Genomic DNA, 24,014 nt, shown 5'->3' with positions numbered 1-24,014 from the left:
CACCCAGGCTGGAGTGTAGTGGCGTGATCTCAGCTCACTGCAACCTCCGCTTCCCGGGTTCAAGCAATTCTCCTGCCTCAGCCTCCCAAGTAGCTGGGACTACCGGTGCCCACCACCATGCCCGGCTAATTTTTTGTATTTTTGGTAGAGATGGAGTTTCACCGTGTTAGCCAGGATGGTCTCGATCTCCTGACCTCATGATCCGCCCCCCTCGGCCTCCAAAAATACTGGGATTAGAGGCATGAGCCACCACGCCCGGCCAAGAAATTTAAGAAAATATTACTATTTGGTATGTGATAATTAGTCTATCATTTTTAAAGTACCTATAATTTATATGTAACAGTCTTTGACACTTTTATATATTGACTGGCACAAAGTTCAGGAAAAAAGCTTAGATTGAAAATTCCTTGCTAAATCAGCATGATGATTTTCTTCAGTAAGCTGACCTTCACTAATTGCTTATGCGGTTCATATCATGACATCAGCAAAAACTCTGTACTGAAATACTGCCATAGAATCAGTCCAGGTCATCTGTAAGTACAAGTGTTAGCAATATCTATAGGTAATAGATCCCTAAACAAAATGTATAGGAATAAATGTAATGTGACCGCACTAAGAATGGAAAGAAGCTTATTGGTAAACTGTGATTTATTAAGTCAATTTGTACTACCATGGTTTAAAATATTTTCATTACTCTCATGATATTCATTATTTTCCATATCACTACATTGGTTATTTTTCTCTACATAGTTTATTTCAGTATACTCTTGCTGACAGTTGCTTTCTGCCTTGATAAACTGATTTTCTAAATATATTCCTTCTTTGTAATTTTGTGTAATTTGCATTTTTAATTATGCATTCATTGGAATCCTAAATTGAATGAGACCATATTTACTGAACTATACTATAAATATTTAGTTTGTTTTTATGTTTCTTTATATTTGTATATTTGACCCCATGTGTTGTCTTATCAGGTTATCTCTGTTGATGCTCTTTATCCAACATTGTACTGCTCTGACAATATTTAAAAATTCACTTGGGCAAACTGTTAACTGTAAGCTGGGTTGTGAACAGAAGCTGGCACTGTGAAAGAAAAGCAGAGCTGGACATAAGTTAAAGCAGTGAAGGCAAATTTTATTCAGGAACTATTGCAGTGGGGACAGAGAGACCTCAGTATAGAACGGGGCTGCATTCTGAATACCAGGATAAGTGCGGATTTTGGATAAGTGATGGTCAGTGGGTGGAAAATTACTAGAGAGGAAACCTTGAAGGGATTCTGGCTAAACTGACTTAGCAAAATTCTTGCTGAATGCAGGCAGGGTGATAAGATACTGAATGTGGGGGGATAAGAAATTTGATTAGATATCAAAGATAAGGGATTTTCGTTAAACTGAACCAGCAGAATTCTTGCCTAATTTAACTAACTAGGCCAAGAACAGAACCCAAGTTGGGGCCTAATCAAAAAGGGATCTCAGAGGAGTATGACCAGAGCATGGTCCAGGAGCGAATCCTATCATCATCTATAGTCCATTCTGTGACATGAGGAAGGAATTGTCTGAACACTTGTTCTTCAGACAATGAAGGAATACTAGTTAAAATGCATGTGATATTCACTCACAGTTCTGTAACCTAATGGCTCTTGATCTTCCAAACTGGTCTCTGTTCTTAAGCCGTTACAAAATCACTATTTTGATGTCAGGTTCCTTTTCTTTCTGGGGGAAAAAAATAACTCTTCTAAATGATCTGTTACAGAAATAAGTATGTTTATAGAGTCTTATTTAAATAACTTCTCCCTCCCAAAAAAGCAAATTCCTACAGATTGACCTTGTTTGAAATACTTATTCTGCGGAAGATCAAGCTTACAGGTATAACATTGAATTTCCTAAGTGGCTAATCAAAGAAAATTGGAATGAAATATAAATCAAAAACAATAAATTTATTCAAATTGCCAAATTATTTGACAGATAATAGAAAATCCAAAAGCACAAATTTATTTTTAATTGCCAGAAAGTTAAAGAAGATTGATAATAAATTATTAGATTCTTTCTAAGAAACAATGCTTTACTCTATCACATTGTATTTGATATACCAGAATTGAAGCTGGGTGCTTCCTTTGTTCTCCTCTTTATCGTCAGCAAATTTTTTGAGTCTCCACATTATTAGGCCATGAAAACTTCAATGGGTATCAAACAGAAAAGCTTCCTCCACTTTCAGGAGCAAAGCAAAACAGGAAATAATCTGCAGGAACCGTGTGTCGTAGACAAGAGTTTTCTTTTATTTTCACTTTAGGTTAGTACTTCTCCTGGGTAATCAATAATCTCTAAGCAAGAATCAGTCTTTTCTAAAGTGATGGAACTTATATTGATGCATTGCATATAGTAGATTGAAATATCTTTCCAACTTAGGTGATTAATTTGTGTTTTTTCCTTCTTGAATGAAAAAGAATATGAGAAACAAATGGACATGGTATGTTATTTGCAATTTAAATCAAACATATTAGAATCCATTTACTGTTGTGAATTGGTTATATTTGAAATATTTTTTATATTATCTGTGAACATTAATGAAAATGCTGGGGTAAATGAAAAAAGATGGCATTTCAAGTCATCAAAGATACAACTAGGGAAATTATGTTCATATGACCTATTCACCTAATGGATAATATAATTTCACTTCTGAAAAGAAACTTTAAAAAGTAATATTAATGTGCTAGTATAAGTCATGAGTTGCTTAACGACAGGAATATGTTCTAAGAAATGTGTCATTAGATGATTTGTCATTGTGTAAACACCATAGGGTGTATTTCTATATACCTACATGGGATAGACCACTACATCTAGGCTAGACTATATGGGATAGTCTGTTGCTTCTAGGCTACAAACCTGTACAGCATGTTACTATACTGAATAGTGCAGACAACTGTAATACGATGGTAAGTATTTGTGTTTCTAAACATATATAAGCATAGAAAAGGTACAATAAAAATATAGAATAAAAGGTAAAATGCAGTACACCTATATAGGGCATTTAACTTGAAAGGAGCCTGCAGACTGGAAGTTGCCCTGAGTAAGTGGTGAGTGAGTATGAAGTCCTAGGATATTATTACACTACTGTTGACCTTTTTTTTTTTTTTTTTTTTTTTTTGAGATGGAGTCTCGCTTTGTAGCCCAGGCTAGAGTACAGTGGCGTGATCTCAGATCACTGCAACCTCTGCCTCCCGGGTTCAAGCAATTCTCCTTGCCTCAGCCTCCTGAGTAGCTGAGATTACAGGCGCCCATGACCATGCCCAGCTAATTTTTGTATTTTTTAGTAGAGATGGGATTTCACCATGTTGGCCAGGCTGGTCTTGAACTCCTGACCTCAGGTGATCCATCTGCTTTGGCCTCCTAACGTGCTAGGATTACAGGCATGAGCCACCATGCCCAGCCACACTACTGTAGAGTTTTTAAAGGCTGTACACTTAGGCTACAGTAAGTTTAATTTTTGAAATTTCTTTAATAATAATTAACCTTAGCTTCATAAATTTTTTACTTAATTTTTTACCTTTTAATATGTGTTATATATTGTATTGTTAAGCAACAAAATATAGCTAGTTCACCTGCTGTTATAAGCATGGTAAATCCCTAAGTGATCAAAATGTTTGATGCTTATCACTCAGAAATACAGTTAAAGAGTGTAAAAGGTATTTAATGCGCAGTTATCTATTTTAATGTCATTATTTTGTCCTCTACTTCCTAAGTGAGGTGACCTGAACCACTCTGATATCTTTACTGATCATTATAACTACTAACCAAGTATATACTGAAAGGTTTTTACTAAATAAGAATATAATTACAGACAGCAACATACTATGTGCTGCATACTTTTAGTTTCAAAAACTCCCCTGAATTATTTAAAGAACAAGTATACATATCCAAAATTGTAATTTTTAAATTTCCTATAAATTTTAGATCATATTCAGTAGGTATCTAAGGTTGTTACATTTTTCAAAGATTATACATTCTTGTATCTTATAAATGCAGCTAGAACATAAGCCACTCTATGCCTAAACCACAAGAGGGCTCCCTCTCATTGGTTTGGGAATTGTAGATGTCATTCAAAAAAAACCATGAGGCTAATTTCATTAATGATTGGGGGCAAGATTTTGGCATAAAAGGGTGTTTTAAATCTTTTTAATACAACAAGTCAGTATAAACCTTATACTTTAACAGCTTCATTAAACAGTTTTGTGGCAGAACCTTCTCAAAACCCTTATTTACAAGCAATGAAATGGAGCCTAAGGATATAAGGCAATTTTGTTCGACGCTACTGATGCTAGTCACTGTTGAAGCCAGAACATACTCTCCTCAGTCTCTGTTCTTGATCTTCAAATTGTAGTAAGAGGGTTTAGAAACTGTGAGATAAATGCTAATATCTTCCTGTGGAGACAATTTTACTATAAAGTTTGAAAGAAATACATACTAAAAATGTAAAATTAGAATGAGTATAAAATCTGAAACAGAAACAGAAAAAAAATTCAGTGTTACAGGAGAGAATATGCCATAGATACCTGTTTTGTCTTCCAATTACTTTCCAATTTCACTAAGGCTTCTTGGTGGTAATGTTTAACCATCGCTGGGAACCATGCTGCTCTCTTGAGCTAATTTAAGAAATAGAAAGGGTACTGATGAGTATGTATATTAATTTCGAAGTCAAGAAAGCATGTGCAAGGGTCTCATTAGCATTTAGATCCCTAACATGAAGTTCCTGTTCCACTTCTCTGTGCTTCATTTGAAGTCAATGTACTCTTCCACACAGTTGACTGAATGCCAAAATGTTGGATATGCTAAATGTAGACACAACTTTACATGCAAAAAGAAGATGAAGAGACAAAGAGAATTCTCGCTTAGTTCTCCATTATTATAGCATATAAGAAACCTCTACCTTAAAATACTAAAACAACTGGTTTATTTGATTGAGTTAACCAGCCATTAATAGTATAAAGATTTAGCACCATGGTATCACATATATAAGAGATAGAATCTATGGAATATCAAAATATGTTGTCAAGATGGCCACATTTTAGTTACAATTATATGTCATGTTCTTTGCCTTATTTCAACGTGTGACTTAAAATCTATACCTTCAAAGTAACAATAGTGTCTTAATTGCAATGTTTAAACCACAAAGCAAATATTTGTTAATTTAGGCGTGTTCTTTGACTGTTACTTTCTGGCTTTCAACATATGGCTAAATTTCATTCTTAATATCAATTTCTACTTAATAGTGAAAATATAAATATTTCAATTAGACATTAAAAACTTTTATCTCATGCATGAAACTAATTTTGAAAAGCATTTGGATAAGATTCCTCGATTCATCTCTCCTTTATGTCTTTCTGAAGAAAAATAAAATATACTGTAAATCAACATCTTAGGCACACGGTAAAATTATAATTTAGGAATACAAAATATAAATAATATGACCCTCCAATTTCAGAATAATCTAAAAACATAGGAATTGGCATCCCTAAAAACCATGCTAATCTTCTAGAATTGTAATACAGAAAAGCACATTTTGGAAAAAGAAAGAGAACATGAAATTATTTGAACTAGGCTAACCTTTAAAAGTTAATTTGGCCAGCACAGTGGCTCACGCCTGTAATCTTAACACTTGGTAAGGCTGAGGCAGGCAGATGGAGTGAGCCCTGGAGTTCAAGAGCACCTTGGGCAACATGACAAAACCCCGTCTCTAATTAAATAAATATAATACATAAATAAATACGTAACAATTTTTAAAAAGTTAATTTGGGTGCCTCTTTGTTCTTCATTATTCTCCTTTGTTTTTTCCTAAGTACATGTTTATTGTTTAATAAATTTATGATATTTTTATTGCTTACTGGAGGTTTGGTATAAAGGTTGAAGCCATGAGTTTACTTTCAATTTCTGTGTATTCATTAATAATAAAATTTACTTAAAATGTTGCAGCTTATAAACTTTTTAGCAGTCATTTTCAAAACCTGAAAAACAAACACATAAATCAAATGATAGTCATGGTTGAAACAATCAGAAGGGTTTTCAATGAATAAAATAATTTTTGTGTCACTCTTTCTGACAAGTTAGAAACTATTGCAATAGACCAGGCACAGTGACTCACACCTGTAATCCCAGCACTTTGAGAGGCAGAAGCGGGTGGACCACTTGAGGTCAGAAGCTCAAGACCAGCCTGGCCAACATGGTGAAACCTTGTCTCTACAAAAAAATACAAAAATTAGCTGGGTGTGGTGGCACAGTCCTGTAGTCCCAGCTACTTGGGAGCCTGAGGCACAAGAATCACTTGAACCCTTGAACCCAGGAGGCGGAGGTTGCAGTGAGCCAAGATTGCACCACCACACTCCAGCCTGGGAGATGAAGTGAGACTCTGTCTCAAAAAACTAAATAAATAAAAACAAACTCTTACAATAAAGTCAACAAGTCAGAAGTTTAATTGAAATATTTCAAGATAAATATATTGTCTTTGCTTCTTCCAAATTTATGCTTGCCCTAGGTCATCACAGGTTTTAAAATTTAGGAGATTAATTAGGTTCAAGGTCCCTGCTCAGTATGTTCAGTAGAGCCAGAGGGACACCTGTGAGGGGAAGAACAATACCACATTAAATTACACAATCGGGGCATTGAAAAGCATTCTAAACCTTGGGGGTGGATTCATAGTAGTCCAGTTACCTAGAAGTCATGTTAGTTTTCTATAGTCATCTCTAGTGAGGAATAAACAAAAACAAAAACAAAAAACAGAAGTGAAAAAAGAGTGCTTGAGGCCAAAATGGTATGCATTTTCCTTTCTTAGAAATGCTGGAAGTCATAGCCTCTTGCCTAGTATTAGCCTGATTTAGTCACCGAGACCTTTACCCAATCATAGTGAATGTGACTCCATGCTTGAAACCATGAGTAAGCTGTTCCTCATACAAGATGGATAGTTTTTACAGTCTTTCCATTAATGGGGTGAGTTAAAGTTTAGTAATGAGGATCAAGATCAACAGAAGACTTACACACGTTCTAATTCATATCTCTAATACCACATGACTGTAATTGCTGTATATACATGCCACCACTAAAACTGCAATCCCTAGAGTAAGGACTATTTATTATTTATTTTTGAAACCTCAAGCAGTTGTCTAGTAAGTAATCAGTAGTATGTGGTCGTCTAATAAATGACTCAATGAAATATAGCCAGTTATCAAATGTTGGTTATAGTGGAAATCGAGACATACAATGGATTGTCAGGGTGACTGTAGCCTAGATTATTTAATCATTTTCTTAAGAAAATTAAATATAAATATTCTGACTGGATATAAGTATCAATTCTATTTATGGCTTATTTGTCTTGTGCCTGTGTCCTTCCACATTACAGGGAGTTATATTACCTTTCAAAACAGATACAATAATGCATTGCAGTGCACCACACATCTCTCACATTGAGAATTTATGGACTTACACATGCCTTGAAGTCGGGAAGTTGAGAGTAAAAAAGAATCTGAATGACAATATAACCACAATTTTTTTATAGTACATTTCATGTGGTTAAAAAGATTATTTAAAAATACAAAATGGTCTTTTATTTGTCCCAGAAAGTGTTATTATTACAAGGCAAATTTTTACTCTGATCTCTAATACGTTAATCACATGTTCCCAAAATTATCACCACTCAAATTTGCAATTATCCAGATGATTTATTATGATTTAGTCTAAATATTATTATCAATCCAGATGATGTATTATGATTTAGTCTAAATATTATTGTTATGACCATTGCTGAGTTTGTTTTACTGTTTGGTGTTCCCCCAAATTCCCTCCAACTCTATCACGCCAGATTTTTTAAGCTGGCGAAGCCATTTCGAATCAATGTGATCCTCTGATTTTTTGCTCTCTCACTCCAAAGAAAACCAGAAGAATTTTCTCCAAGCAGTTCTGCCTCGTTTTTTTGTGAGGCTCGGATGTATTTATAAACATAACAGGAATGGAAGCTGCCAGCAGCACTGTGCTAAATGGGCTCAGCATACACGCCAACCATGGGGACGTGTAAAAAGCAAGTCAGTGAAAGATTTACTAACATTTGCAATGTGTTTCCTTGGTAACGAGTTCACACTTCGGGGGATAACTTTGAAAGCCACCTGCAACATTTTGAACATTTTAATCCTTTTACACTAATGAATTACAATAGAATATGTGCAACTTTGAATTTTAACAATCATTGTCCCAGTGGGGCTAGTGGGTAAATATCAAAAACATCTGCGGTAGATTCTGGGATCTTGGCAAATTACGTCAAGATTCAATCATTGAAACAAAAATGGGAAGGTAAATCATATTCAAAATATGCTTGTCAGTAATGAGTGTGAATATAATACTTTGTATATGGTGTTTATCACACTTTTATACATTGAGGAGGCAGAATGAGGTCAACCAAATGTTGCATACGGGTTTCAAGTATCCACGTTTTCAACCTTTTCACGCAATTTTACATAGTAAAACAACCTAAAGAAAATGAAAAAAAAAAAGTGTATCCAAACCAATAGAGATTTACACATAGCAAAGGTGAGAATGACATCAAAAACTTTCTCAATGATATTATATAACAATGTAAGTCATCTTTCAGAAGAATTACTGTAGTATCTGGAGGCTAACTGTATTATGTCAATTCACCCCTATGATTCAGAACTTATGGCATATAAAAGATATGTTAATATGCACATATCCCTTTGGAAATCACTGCGATTCATGATGATGTCACTGTATACAATAATATGTGCTTCTACAGTGATTGATGGTTCTAGAAAGATTTCAAAGAACAATTAGTACCTGTTGATGTAACTGGTGACAAGGTAACCAATAATATTGTCACCTCATCATCCTATAGTATTTGTAGTCCTCTAGCTGTACATAGTTGTGATGATGTAAATTCAAGACTGAATAGGACACCTATCCTCAAGAAAAATGAAATTAGGAGACAAAAGATGAGTATTGGATTATAAAATCATATCCATATAAATGTAATTACTGAGAACACAAAGGGAATTCTACCAAAATTGTTTTAAAAGGTAGCATAGAAAAGTGATTAAGAGACTGTTGGAGCCAAACTACCTAAATTAAAAAGCTGTTTGCACCATCTGCTAGTAATAGGTAGTACTACTAGCAGCATCTACTTTAGGCAATTTTTAAACCTCTTTTTGCCTTTATTTCCCCTTATTAAAATGTGGATACTTTTAAAAATTGTCATGAAAATTCAATGAATCAATATTTGTAAAAGACACACATATAAGAATGCCTGTTAAAATGAAATAAACAAATCACATTTTTATTTGTTAAACTCAGACTACAAGGAACAAATGCTCACTTGGATTAATTCAGGTAATACAAGTTAATTATTAAGATACAGAGAAAATGATGAAAATAATCTTGGCCATTGGGATATAAACTCCAGGAAGGTGAGTGCACTACTGTTCATTAATGTATCCTGATTTGGAATATGCACTTGGCCTGTAGGCACTTGATAAGTATTTGTGTAAATAATAGTGATTGAAGCATGGGAAAGCCAGTATTTCTAGATACTGGAAAGTCGTTTAAAATATACACCAAAACACTAGCAATAATTAACTACCTGATTAGACCCTGAGAGCAAGCATACACTACTTCCTACTCTACAACTACTGAGAGGAGTAGGAGAAAGTCTTCACCTGACTTGTAGTTTCTCTACAATCACTTTCAGCTTCTTCTCTCACCACCAAATGCTAACCTCCTCAGTAGATCCCCTAGTCAGACCCTCCAAAAACAAGAATTTAATTGCTTTGGCCACATTCCAATATAGCCTCCCTCTATTGGGCAGAGTTTTGCATCTGGGCTACCTCTCAATCTTTTAGCCACTTTATAAGTTGACTTAGTTTGGTTTACATAACCACTCCTGGTTTCATTAGCTGTGGCCAAGATAAGAGAAATCTCACACAGAAATAGTATAAAGATAGCATGCAATCTGTGTGTAAGAAAACTTTAAGAAGACTGTAAGAATGGCATTCGTTTGGAAGCTACCTAGAAAGGAACTGTATAAAATAGGAAAAAGTTTACTTCTCCTATCTAAGACAAATTGATTAAAAAATGGTTTCATTTGGGAAAGGGGGAAAACCCTAAAGTACACTAAATAATAAACAACATAATTATTAATAGTAAGATGCAAACACTTGCATGTAAAGGAATAGTTTATAAATAGTTCAACCACGAGGGTAGCTGTAAGAGGGATGAAATGTCCATTTAGGAGGACTTTATTTATCAGTTGTGTCACCAAAATAAAATGGAATTGGTTTAAAACTTATGGAACTAGCAGCAAATGTCAGGGGTTGCCCGTTCTCTGTGCTAATGTATTCTTGTAATTATGAGTATTCTTCAATAGACCCAGTTGCAGAGTGTAAAGTTGGTATTCCCGAAGACAGGAAACACAAACTAAGTTCCGCCATGGCATACATTGGCCTATTAAAACTCTTTACATGTTGAGAAAATTTTGGCAATCTATCCATCTGACAGTGGGCTAATATCCAGAATCTACAAGGAACTTAAACAAATTTCCAAGAAATAAACAACCCCATCAAAAAGTGGGCAATGGATATGAACAGACATTTCTCAAAGGAAGACATTTATGCAGCCAACAAACATATGAAAAAAAGCTCATCATTGGTCATTAGAGAAATGCAAATCAAAACCACAATGAGATACCATTTCATGCCAGTTAGAATGGTGATCATTAAAAAGTTAGGAAACAACAGATGCTGGAGAGGATGTGGAGAAATAGGAATGCTTTTACACTGTTGGTGGGAGTGTAAATTAGTTCAACCATTGTGGAAGAAAGTGGGGCAATTCCTCAAGGATCTAGAACCAGAAATACCATTTGACATAGCCATCCCATTACTGGTTATATATCCAAAGGATTATAAATCATTCTACTATAAAGACACATGCACACATATGTTTATTGCAGCACTGTTCACAATAGCAAAGACTTGGAACCAACCTAAATGCCCGTCGATGATAGACTGGATAAAGAAAATGTGGCACATATACACCATGGAATACTATGCAGCCATAGAAAGGATGAGTTAATGTCCATTACAGGGACATGGATGAAGCTGGAAACCATCATTCTCAGCAAACTAACACAGGAACAGAAAACCAAACACGGCATGTTCTCACTCATAGGTGGGAGTTTAACAATGAGAACACATGGACACAGGGAGGGGAACATCACACACCGGGGCCTGTCAGGGGGTAGGGGGCCGGGGGAGGGATAGCATTAGGAGAAATACCTAATGTAGATGACAGGTTGATGGGTGCAGCAAACCACCATGGCACTTGTATACCTATGTAACAAACCTGCACGTTCTGCACATGTATCCCGGAACTTAAAGTATAATAATAGTAAAAAAACTCTTCCTATGTTTACTTAAGTATAGCGCTTCTATTTTATTTTGCTCATTCACATAAATAAATTATTTGCCATACATCACATCTTCAATAACATTTATTGAAACAGATTATCTTAACTCAAAACTGTCACCAGCATTATTCCTAGAGTACTATTTCAATTATAGCCTGATTAAAGGGTTTCCAATTCAAACAACTTTAATACTATGATTGTCACAAAAAAATACATTATTAATAAATTGCAAAAAAGAGACACATATTGAATCAATCAATGCTTAATAGTCGAGAAATGAAAACATAGCTCTAAATAATTTTTATAACACTTCTATTGAGGTATAATGCAGATGCCACTTTTTTAAATGTACAATTCATTGGGTCTTTGTATATTCACAGAGTTACATAAACATCACGACTATCTAAGTCCAAAATATGTCATCACCCTAAAAAGAAACATCATATGCATTTCCAGTCATTCCCCATTCCCTCCCATCCTTCCCTTACCCATTGGTAATCACTGATCTATCTATTTCTGAACATTTCATTTGAATGAACTCATGTAATACATGGCCTTTTGTGTATGGCTTGTTTCACTTAGCATAATGTTTTTAAAGTTCATCCTTGTTGCAGCATGTATCACTATTTTATTTCTTTTTTATGGTAGGATAATATTCTATTGCATGAATATAACAGCTCTTGTTCATTCTTGTCACAGCATTTAGAAATACAATGATTAGAAGAATTGTTCGGACCACATGGTGCAGAGCACTCTTCTGGGCAAGAATAAATAGGTAAAAACACCATCTACAAGCAATCATGGTTCAACTGTTTGGGCTAAAATGGTCAATCAATTCTGTTAACAAGACTCTAAAAATGGCGACTCAAAACTTGATGTAAACTCGACATGCATCTCAGAAAATAAATTTTTAAAAAATTGAATATAGATATAAAGTGTTCAAAAGAAACAATCCTCAATAATATTTGAGTCTCAGTTTCTTTTTTTTTTTTCTTTTGGAGACAGCGTCTCACTTTGTTGCCCAGGCTGGAGCACAGTGGCCATTCCCAGGTTCACAGGCATGGTCACAGTGCACTGCAGCCTCAAACTCCTGGGCTGAAGTGATTCTCCCACCTCAGCTTTCAGAGTAGCTGAGATCATAGGCACATGCAACTGCAGCCAGCTCTCCTCATATTTTTGAGAATTATATTCTGTCCTGTTTTTCCTATTATACAGGGCCATTTAGTTGATAAGAGGACAATCTGAGATACTGTGTATCTCATGTGTTTTTCCTTCTGTAATATGAAAATAACCCAGTCATTATACTCCTCAGATGCTTTTTGATTGAGTCATAACTGTATGATTGGTCAAAATATTATAGCATATTCAACTATTTTAAAATATATGTATTGGATCCAGGGAATGTACTAGACATTGTCCATGATGTAAATATATCCATTGTTACTTGGTATGGCCATTTTAAGGCAGTAGCATATAATTGTCTTGTATTAAAATTATTATGTAATTTACTAAGCAAGTACTCTATAAACATAACATAGTTAAAATTCTATCAACCTATATGCTTGGAGAATGGGTATTTTTACTTGATTTTTAAAAATTGAGTATTATGTAAGAACCTATTTTTGTAAAAAAATAAAATGGTGTCTGTTAAAATGAAATAAAACCAGATTGCATTTTTATTAGTTAGATTTGGACTGTAAGAAACAAAGCCACACTGGGATTAATTTGGGTGATAAAGGTTTATTATAAAGATACAGAGAAAATTATTAAAATAATCTCAGCCATTGGAATATAAATTCCTATTATTGGACATTTTTAAGAACTTGGTAAAATTGTATGTTTTGAAAAATGAGAATTTAAATGACAAAAGACAATATAAGCACAATTTTTATTGTGTGATTATGGATATACAAGAGTATACAAGTAGTAAATATAAATGCTTAATTTACTTTTCCTATCAAATATTAAATCCAAGAAAGCAAATCTAATAAAAATCCTATTAATTAAGCCTCCTTATTACTTAGTTACAGGTTAATTTTCAGTTTTATGTATTTATGGAGTTTACAATCTAAGTTTTTTAAACTTTAATTTGTTCCTAATCTCCTTGACCTTTCTTGCTATGTAACCCATGATATGGTTAATACCAAGAATTCTGTGAGCGATATGTTTCATGTATCTGCTTAGAAATAATGTCCAGAATCAGAAGGGACAGAACAAGGAAATGATGGAAAATTCTAAGTGCATAGGACATTGAATGAGAAAATAAAAGCTTACATGAAAACAACATGCTACAGTCAACTAAAGACGACATGCTTGGCACAAAGGGACTAAAATTTCAGAAAAAAAATAATGAATGGCATAAATTAATTTAAAGCTTTCAACAAAATTGTTGCTCTCAGATGGATGTTTCATGAAAAGCAACATTAAGTCTCATTGTGTTGTCATTAAGACATGGCCAATGGGGTGTAAGGCTGTAAGCCTTCAGAAGCTCATTACTTTAAGCATTCCGACACATGATTATAAAATTAAGTGTGATCCTGGTTGAAATTTGAATTAGGAACATTTCATACCAATCTGAATAAGTCTCATGTAAACAATAACTGGTGTATACCTTTAAAAAACTTACAAAATATTCTTGTTTCCAATACCTAAAATTAAATGTGCATGTTTGGTATTATAACATCTTATGCTACTTTTGGGAATTTTTTTTTGCCTTGGTTTTTGAAGTAGGGCACCTTTTCTTTCATAGAAGTCATAACACATCAATGAACAATAGGCCATTTCAGTTTTAACATATATATGTGATAAAAATAACAACAAAAATAAACAAACAATAAACTTCACTCCTTTTATTATTCCTTACACATGTAGAAATGCATACACATGCTTGGTGTCCAACATAGAAGATTATGATTTAATCATTGATTAAAAAATAGTCATCGAATACCTTGTGTGTTCCTAGCACTGCTCCAAGTGCCACTGTACTCCAGCCTAGGTGACAAAGCAAGCCCCATCTCTAAATTTTAAAAATTTAATTTTTTTATCATGGTGGATAAGCTTTTTGATGTGCTGCTGGATTCAGTTTGCCAGTATTTTATTGAGGATTTTCTCATCGATGTTCATCAGGGATATTGGCTTGAAGTTTTCTTTTTTTGCTGTGTCTCTGCCAGGTTTTGGTATCAGGATGATGCTGGCCTCATAAAATTAGTTAGGGAGGATTCCTTCTTGTTCTATTTTTTGGAATAGTTTCAGAAGGAATGGTACCAGCTCCTCTTTGTACCTCTGGTAGAATTCGGCTGTGAATCCATCTGGTCCTGGACTTTTTTTGGTTGGTAGGCTATTAATTACTGCCTCAATCTCAAAACTTGTTATTGGTTTATTCAGGGATTCCACTTCTTCCTGGCTTAGACTTGGGAGGGTGTATGTGTCCAGGAATTTATTCATTTCTTCTAGATTTTCTAGTTCATTTGCATAGAGGTGTTTATAGTATTCTCTAATGGAAGTTTGTATTTCTGTGGGATCTGTGGTGATATCACCTATATCATTTTTTATTGCATCTATTTGATTCTTCTCTCTTTTCTTCTTTATTAGTCTCGCTAGCAGTCTATTTTGTTGATCTTTTAAGAAAACCAGCTCCTGGATTCATTGATTTTTTGAAGGGTTTTTCATGTCTCTATCTCCTTCGGTTCTGTTCTGACCTTATTTCTTGTCTTCTGCTGGATTTTGAATTTGTTTGCTGTTGCTTCTGTAGTTCTTTTAATTTTGATGTTAGGGTGTCCATTTTAGATCTTTCTTGCTTTCTCCTGTGGGCTTTTATTGCTATAAATTTCCCTCCGCACACTGTTTTAAATGTGTCCCAGAGATTCTGGTACGTTGTGTCTTCATTCTCATTGGTTTCAAAGAACATCTTTATTTCTGCCTTCATTTCTTTACTTACCCAGTAGTCACTCAGGAGCAGGTTGTTCAGTTTCCATGTAGTTGTGCAGTTTTGAGTGAGTTTCTTAATCCTGAGTTCTACTTTGATTGCACTGTGGTCTGAGAGACTGTTATGATTTCTGTTCTTTTGCATTTGCTGAGGAGTGTTTCACTTCCAATTATGTAGTCAATTTTAGAATAAGTGCGATGTGGTGCTGAGAAGAATGTATATTCTGTTAATTTGGGGTGGAGCGTTCTGTAGATGTCTATTAGGTCTGCTTGGTCCAGAGCTGAGTTCAAGTCCTGAATATCCGTGTTAATTTTCTGTCTTGATCTGTCTAATATTGACAGTGGGATGTTAAAGTCACCCAATATTATTGTATGGGAGTCTAAGTCTCTTTGTAGGTCTCTATGAACTTAATTTATGAGTCTGGGTGCTCCTGTATTGGGTGCATATATATTTGGGATAGCTAGCTCTTCTTGCTGTATTGATCCCTTTACCACTATGTAATGCCCTTCTTTGTCTCTTTTGATCTTTGTTGGTTTAAAGTCTGTTTCATCAGAGATTAGGACTGCAACTCCTGCTTCTTTTTACTTTCCATTTGCTTGTAAATATTCCTCCATCTCTTTATTTTGAGCCTATGTGTGTTTTTGCATGTGAGATGGGTCTCCTGAATATAGTACACTGATGGGTCTTGACTCTTCATCCAATTTGCCAGTCTGTGTCTTTTAATTGGGGCACTTAACCAGTTTACATTTAAGGTTAATATTGTTATGTGTGAATCTGATCCTGTCATTATGATACCAGCTGGTTGTTTTGCCTGTTAGTTGATGCAGTTTCTTCGTAGAGTCGATGTCCTTTACAATTTGGTATGTTTTTTGAGTGGCTAGTACCGGTTGTTCCTTTCCATGTTTAGTGCTTCCTTCAACAGCTCTTGTAAAGCAGGCCTGGTGGTGACAAAAATCTCTCAGCATTTGCTTGTCTGTAAAGGATTTTATTTCTCCTTCGCTTATGAAGGAGAAGCTTAGTTTGGCTGGATATGAAATTCTGGGTTGAAATTCTTTTAAGAATGTTGAATATTGGCCCCCAATCTCTTCTGGCTTGTAGAGTTTTTGCCGAGAGATCCGCTGTTAGTCTGATGGGTTCCTCTTTGTGGGTAACCTGACCTTTCTCTCTGGCTGCCCTTAACATTTTTTCCTTCATTTCAACCTTGGTGAATCTGATGATTATGTGTTTTGGGGTTGCTCTTCTCAAGGAGTATCTTTGTGGTCCTCCTGTATTTCCTGAAGTTGAATGTTGGCCTGTCTTGCTAGGTTGGGGAAGTTCTCCTGGATAATATCCTGAGGAGTGTTTTCCAACTTGATTGCATTCTCCTCGTCACTTTCAGGTACACCAATCAAATGTTGATTTGGTCTTTTCACGTAGTCCCATATTTCTTGGAGGCTTTGTTCATTCCTTTTTAGTCTTTTTTCTCTAATCTTGTCTTCTCTCTTTATTTCATTAAGTTGATCTTCAATCACTGATATCCTTTCTTCCACTTGATCGATTCGGCTATTGAAACTTGTGCGTGCTTCATGAAGTGAAGTTTTTCAGCTCTGTCAGGTCATTTATGTTCTTCTCTACACTGGTTATTCTAGCTAGCAGTTCGTCTAACGTTTTTTCAAGGTTCTTAGCTTCCTTGCATTGGGTTAGAACCTGTTCCTTTAGCTTGGAGGAGTTTGTTATTACCCACCTTCTGAAGCCGAGTTCTGTCAATTCATCAAACTCATTTTTCTTCCAGCTTTGTTCCCTTGCTGGCAAGGAGTTGTAAGCCTTTGGAAGAGAAAAGGCATTCTGTTTTTTTGGAATTTTCAGCCTTTTTGTGCTGGCTTCTACCCATCTTTGTGGATTTATCTATCTCTGGTCTTTGATGTTGGTGACCTTCAGATGGGGTCTTTGAGTGGACGTGCTATTCCTTTTTGTTTGTTTGTTTTCATTCTGACAATCTGACAATCAGGCCCCTCTGCTGCCTGTCAGCTGGAGTTTGCTGGAGGTCCATTCCCAACCCTGTTTGCCTGCTATCAGCAGTGAAGGCTGCAGAACAGCAAAGATTGCTGCCTGATCTTTCCTCTGGAAGCTTCATCCCAGAGGGCACCTGCCAGATGCCAGCCAGAGCTCTCCTGTATGAAGTGTCTCCTTTGTCCTGCAATTCTCTGTCTCTAAATGCAGGCTTTCAGCAATATTTGCCTCCCTCTAGCCCTTTAGTTCTAGCTACCTTTCACTTTTCTGGGCTTTGACATCTCATGAAGTTCTCCCTACAAAAGTGGAGTCCTGCATTCCCCTACTATTTGAGCTCCCCTCACACTGTACTTTGAATATTTTCACATAGAAAGTTCTAGAAGGACAAATCAAGGGCATGACACTGGGAGCAAGAATGTAAGAGAGCATGTGGCTTAGGTGAAGGAGTGGACCTGCCTAAAGGAAAGTTTCAGTCACAAAGATCTGGATAGCTCAGACCTTGCCTGCTGCTCAGACACCTGCGTTTATTTCTACCTTTTTTTTTTTTTTTTTTTTTTTGCTTGGCATATTTTATACTACTTCAAAGGTAAACTACCATCTTTCATGATAAACCTATATAATATATTGGTATATAATAACCCTAGAAATTATTTTACAAGCCAGTTTGTCATAGGTGAGTGGTGACTATCTGGGCCAATGGTGCAGGTGATAAGAAGTTACCAAAACAGTAGTAGGTAAAGGAGGGCAGATTTATTAGAGAAGATAAGAAAATATATTACAAGGGAGCAACAGGCAGACTAGCAAGAGAGGAGCTGACTGCAAGGAGATAAAGGCTGGCTGGGGAATAGGGTGCTTGTGCTGTGTGCTAATGAGGGTTTTGTGCAGTATTGATAATGCCAAGGTTGCAGTGAGCTAACATGTATTTTTTATCAGCCGAGGATCTGGTGATAACTGGGTGCAGGAAGATTGTTAGTTATTTGCACAGGAGAGCTATGTGCCCTGGACCATGAAAAAAAGACAGACTTATAGCTTATCTGCTTCCTTCTTTTTGCTTTCTCTTGGAAAGGAGCCAGCCTGACTCTTTTTCTCAATTAGGACTCCATACAATTAGAAGGATTGACTTTAGGATAGTTAGTGGAAAACATGAAGTTCAACTCCTAGCATGCCTTCCTTCTGCTACTTTACTAACAATGTGAACATAGGTGAGTTCAAGAAGCCTGGGTGCCTGCCATTGGCACTATCACCTTTTGAGAAAATGGTCCTAACCTGTTTTTTCCTTTTCTCCTTAGTCACTGTGGCTTCTACCATATGATCTTTAGGGAAATGCAAAATACTGCTAACTTAAAGGCACAGGAAGGTACTATATTTACTCTGCACATGTCAAAGGTAACTTTATATGAAGGGCAGGTAAGGAAATCCAGCCACCTTTATTGTGGTTGGCATGCATTCTGCCCAAAACAGATATTCTATATCAAAAAGCTAGAAACAAATAAAATCATAATGATCATTTTTAATTGTTACTATTGAAAAGTATTGTACTGGTTTTTCAAAATACATTATTTCATTTAATCTTTATGATACAATGTGAGTAGAGGTTAAGACTCCATTTTTACAGACAAGAAAATGAAAGCTTTTAGAGAAGTTGAGTAAAATGCCAGAAATAGTCAACCCCACTGGAAATGAGGGAAAAAAATGCCTGAGATAACATAGCAGGTAAGTGGCAGAGATAGAATTTGTTTGTTTGTCTCTTTGTTTATTTATTTATTTATTTATTTATTTATTTATTGAGACAGAGTCTTGCTGTGTTACCCAGGCTAGAGTGTAGTGGCACAATCTCAGCTCACTGTGACCTCCACCTCCTGGGTTCAAATGCTTCTCCTGCCTCCGTCTCCTGTGTAGCTGGGATTACAGGCATGCACCACCATGCCTAGCTATTTTTTTTATTTTTAGTATAGTCACAATTTCACCATGTTGGCAAGGCTGGTCTCAAACTCCTGACCTCAAGTGATGGGCCCACCTCAGCCTCCCAAATGGCAGAGATAGAATTTAAACCAAATAAACAACATGTATGAAAATGTATTAATAATTAATACTTATAAAAGGCAAGGTGTAGCTATGACCAGAAAAAGAGAACTTTGACATTACGTGTAAAAATCAGCCTAAAGACTTCATTCATTCAAGTTCACGGTGAGTCATAGCTCTTCCAGGCTGCAAGTAGATCTAATTGGCAACTGACTTCTTAAAAAAGAGAAGCAAAAAGACAATTTTCAACTTTTTCTTGTCAACTCATTTCAAAAGGAAGTTAAGGTTATCATATTCAATATCACCATCTCTTAGTACAAACTAGAATGTTATTTTTCCCAATTATGGATTCCTGATATTTTCAGTTAAGTTTATTTATTTAATTCCTCCCATACAGCATACATCACTCTCTATCCTGGAGATGCAACAGTAAACAAGGAAAGCAGTGTCCCTTCTGTCATGGAGTTTATATTCTAGTACAGGAAGCATAAATTAATAAATTACAAATCAGGATTCATGACATAATAGTTTATAAGAGCTTAGATACAGAATTTTAAAATGGGCTTGTCAGGAAAGATGTCTTTAAGCAAATTTAGTGGATTTCGTATGCTTTGCTCTATCCAGCTGCATCTCATGGATCCGTGAACTATTTGTTCTCAGTGCTTAGAAAATTTTGGTAAGACTTGGTCAAGGGGCCTACTCTGCCTACCACAGAGAGAGAATTATGAGTCCTTTCTCCTAAACAGTGATTAGTTTGAGGATGAGCACACAGCCAAGCAAGGCCAACCAGGGAGGAAGCTTAAGTAGGAAGAAGTTCCCATCCTAATAGAGTTGCTTAGCTTGTAAGAAGTGGGCTGCTATCAAATTTGCAACTTAGAAGGAATTTGTTCAAGAATTTAGAAAGAAATGGAGCCATCAATACCAAATACAATTGTGATGACAGCAAGAATCTACTTCTGCACATTTTAGTTTGAGGCTAATAAATTTCCCTTAAATTGTTTTAGCTAGTTTGTGTTTGGTTCTTTTATCACTATACTGAAAGAATCAAGAATTTTTCACAGTTGGCATGTAATCTTCGGTATGATTAATATGAAGGAAACAGTTCTATGAGGACTATGGACAAAATAACATTCCTGGCAGAGAAATGGGCATCAGAAAATTTCTCAAGGTGGAAAATAATATTATATGTTCTAGAAACAACTGCATAATCCATTAAGAGAAGGCAACAAACAATGGTCACTACCACTATTAAAAAATCAACATTGCGCTGAAATTTCCTTGCCAATAAAAGAAAAAAGTAAAAGAAATTAAGGATAGCAGGGTAAAAAAAGAAGAGACATAACTGTTATATGTAAACATTTGTCTACATAAACAAATTCAAAAATATGTATAGACAACCTGTTAGAGTTTAGCAGGAGCTCTGCAGAGAGATCAATATAGTCAATGATGCTTTTGCACAACATCAATAACCTATTAGAGAATATAATAATATAAAAGATTCTATTTGTGATACCAGCAATAAACATAGAGTTCCTAGGAACAAAACATGCAAAATGATGTACAAAACTGCTATACAGAAAATTAGAGAATCTAACAGATGGACATAAAACAAAGTGAATATATCTTGAGAAAGGCATAATTAATAAGTAGGAAGATTCACTGTTGTAAATATTTCTATTTCCTCTCAAATTTACCTAGAAGTTGAACGTGATTCCAATGAGAATATTCAGAAAACTTTTCACGATGCTACATAAGTGAATTAGAAAAATAGAAGTCCAAGAACACCCCAGAAAATTTTGAAACCCAGCCAGGCCATTCAAGTCAAATAGCTCTTCTTCAGTATCCTGCTCAAAGGGTGCTCTAACACTAAGAGCACTAGAGTGTCCCAAGGGCTCCTGAGTCATACAGAATCCAAGACTTCACCCAGGCTTACGGAATTAGATATATTAACAAAAATCCCCAAGTAAGCTACGTTTGCAAGAAAGTTTTCAAAGCAATCACCTAGCGTTCATCATTGTACCCTCTCTTTATAGATCTGACCTTTTTGACCTTTGATTATAAATTAAGGCACAGGCTTTTAGGCTCAAAATCCCAAGATTTAGATAACATGGTTTGTGTTAATTCTATAAGATTTGTTTAATATGGTCAAGAACTGATCTAAATGTTCTAGATGCATTTTCTTTATATAAAAAGGTGAGAAGAGTGAAAATCCGTCTCAAAAACAAAAAAGAAACACACACACACACACATGAAGAGGTAGGCAGATCACAAGGTCAGGAGTTTGAGGCCAGCCTGGCCAACATAGTGAAACCCCATCTCTACTAAAAATACAAAAACAATTAGCTGGGCGTGGTGGCAGGCACCTGTAATCCCAGCTACTTGGGAGGCTGAGGCAGGAGAATCGCTTGAACCTGGGAGGCAGAGGTTGCAGTGAGCTGAGATTGTGCCACTGCACTCCAGCCTGGGTGACAGTGCGAGACTCTATCAAACACACACACACACACACAAGAAATATTATCCCAAATTAGTCATGTATACCTTGCATCCTACCATATTTAATTAAGGAATGCTATTTTATCTATTCTCTCTCCATAAGTCACTTCTCAAATGACATACAGAGAAATAAATGAGTAACGTCATAGGTTATACATGCAGGTAAAATAGGGAAGTAGTGAGTGCTCTCTAATACTTCAGTAGTAATATTGCATTTTCTTTCTTTGCTCAATTTAGTGTTTAATTTTTGTGGTTGGCTTTCTTGTTCTTTTTTATGGTAGCAACACGCAAGCCTTTACCGGTTTTGAAGTTTACCCTGCTAAAATTCTTCCTGTAAATACAGGAACTTCCCTCTCTATTACAGTTCCTGTAAATACAAGAACTGTTAACTTCCCTCTCTATTATCAGAAGATCAAGATCCTGAGACATTTATTTGTTCCTTCCATCATCATAGCATTACCAGTGTATCAGAGTAATAGTCATAGAACAGAACAAATGTACTTTTTCTCCTTTGTATTTCCTTTTACCAATTTCATCTGTATTCCACGGAAGTCATTCCTTTGCCTTAAGGTGGCTTCGGATTCCTAGTAAAGAATGTGTATGTAAATAGAATGAATATTCAGGCTTCAGATACAGGAGACTTTCGAGACTACAATAAGATTATAGACTTAAATAAAAAGCTTTGTCAAAAGAAGGATGTTGTAAATGCTTTAGGAGCCCAATAATATAACAGGACAGAAATGGTCTAATTGTTAAGATTTCAGTAAGCCACGGATATTTATAAACCAATGGAGGGTGGAAGAATATGCTTCCCCTACCCCCAATATACCTCTTTGATATAAGGATTTTTTTCATATAAAGGCACTTGATAAACAGCAGAAGCAAAAGGACATTCTAATCTTCTCTTTTCTTCCTAAAAACAGGAGATAAAAACTGCCATGTAAAAAATGCCCTCTCTGTACCAGGAGAAAAATATATTTGACAGAGAATCATAGCCAAGAGAATTCTGTACAAACAGACTTTGTTAAAATAGTTCTTATCTTTCATTAGCCTCCCCACATAATTTAGTTACTTTTCCAGAATTGCTGCTCTTTGTTAAACCTGATAATATGGTTTAGATGTTTTTTTCCACTCCAAGTCTCATGACGTAATGTGATCCTCAGTGTGGGAGGTGGGGTTTGGTGGGAGGTGTTTGAGTGCATCCCTCATGAATGGTGATATGGGTTGGCTGTGTCTACCCCCAGATCTCATCTTGAATTGTAGCTCCCATAATTCCCTTGTGTTGTGGAAGGGACCAAGTGGGAGATATTTGAATCATGGGGGCAGTTTCTCCCATACTATTCTCATGGTATTGAATAAGTCTCACAAGATCTGATGGTTTTATAAGGGGAAACTCCTTTCTCTTGGCTCTCATTCTCTTCTGCTGTCTGCCACCATGTGAGATGTGCCTTTCACCTTCTGTCATGATAGTAAGGCCTCACCAGCCATGTGGAACTGTGAGTCCATTAAACCTCTTTCTTTTGTAAAATGCCCAGTCTTGGGTATGTCTTTATCAGCAGTGTGAAAACGGACTGGTAATAGACTGGTAATGTACAGTAATGGACTGGTACCAGTAGAGTGGGGCACTGCTGAAAAGATACCAAAAAATGTGGAATTGACTTTGAAACGGGGTAATAGGCAGGGGTTGGAACAGTCTGGAGGGCTCATAAGAAGATAGGAAAATGTGGGAAAGTTTGGAATTTCCTAGAGACATATTGAATAGCTTCACCCAAAATGCTGATAATGATATGGACAATAAAGACCAGGCTGAGGTGGTCTCAGATGGAAATGAGGAAATGTTGGGAACTGGAGCAAAAGTGACTCTTGTTATGTTTTAGCAAAGGTACTGGCAGCATTTTACCCCTGCCCTAGAGATTTGTGGAACTTTGAACTTGAGAGAGATGATTTAGGGTACCTGGTGGAAGAAATTTCTAAGCAGCAAAGCATTCAAGAGATGACTTGGATGCTGTTAAAGGCATTCAGTTTTAAAAGGGAAGCAGAGCATAAAAGTTCAGAAAATTTGCAGCCTGAAAATGTGATAGAAAAGAAAATCCCATTTTCTGAGGAGAAATTCAAGCCAGCTGCAGAAATTCGC

Source organism: Pan paniscus, chromosome 3 (assembly GCF_029289425.2).
Source record: "Pan paniscus chromosome 3, NHGRI_mPanPan1-v2.0_pri, whole genome shotgun sequence".
Taxonomy (NCBI): Eukaryota; Metazoa; Chordata; class Mammalia; order Primates; family Hominidae; genus Pan; species Pan paniscus.
The sequence above is the reverse complement of the archived record's forward strand: the minus strand, read 5'-3'. Positions refer to the sequence as shown.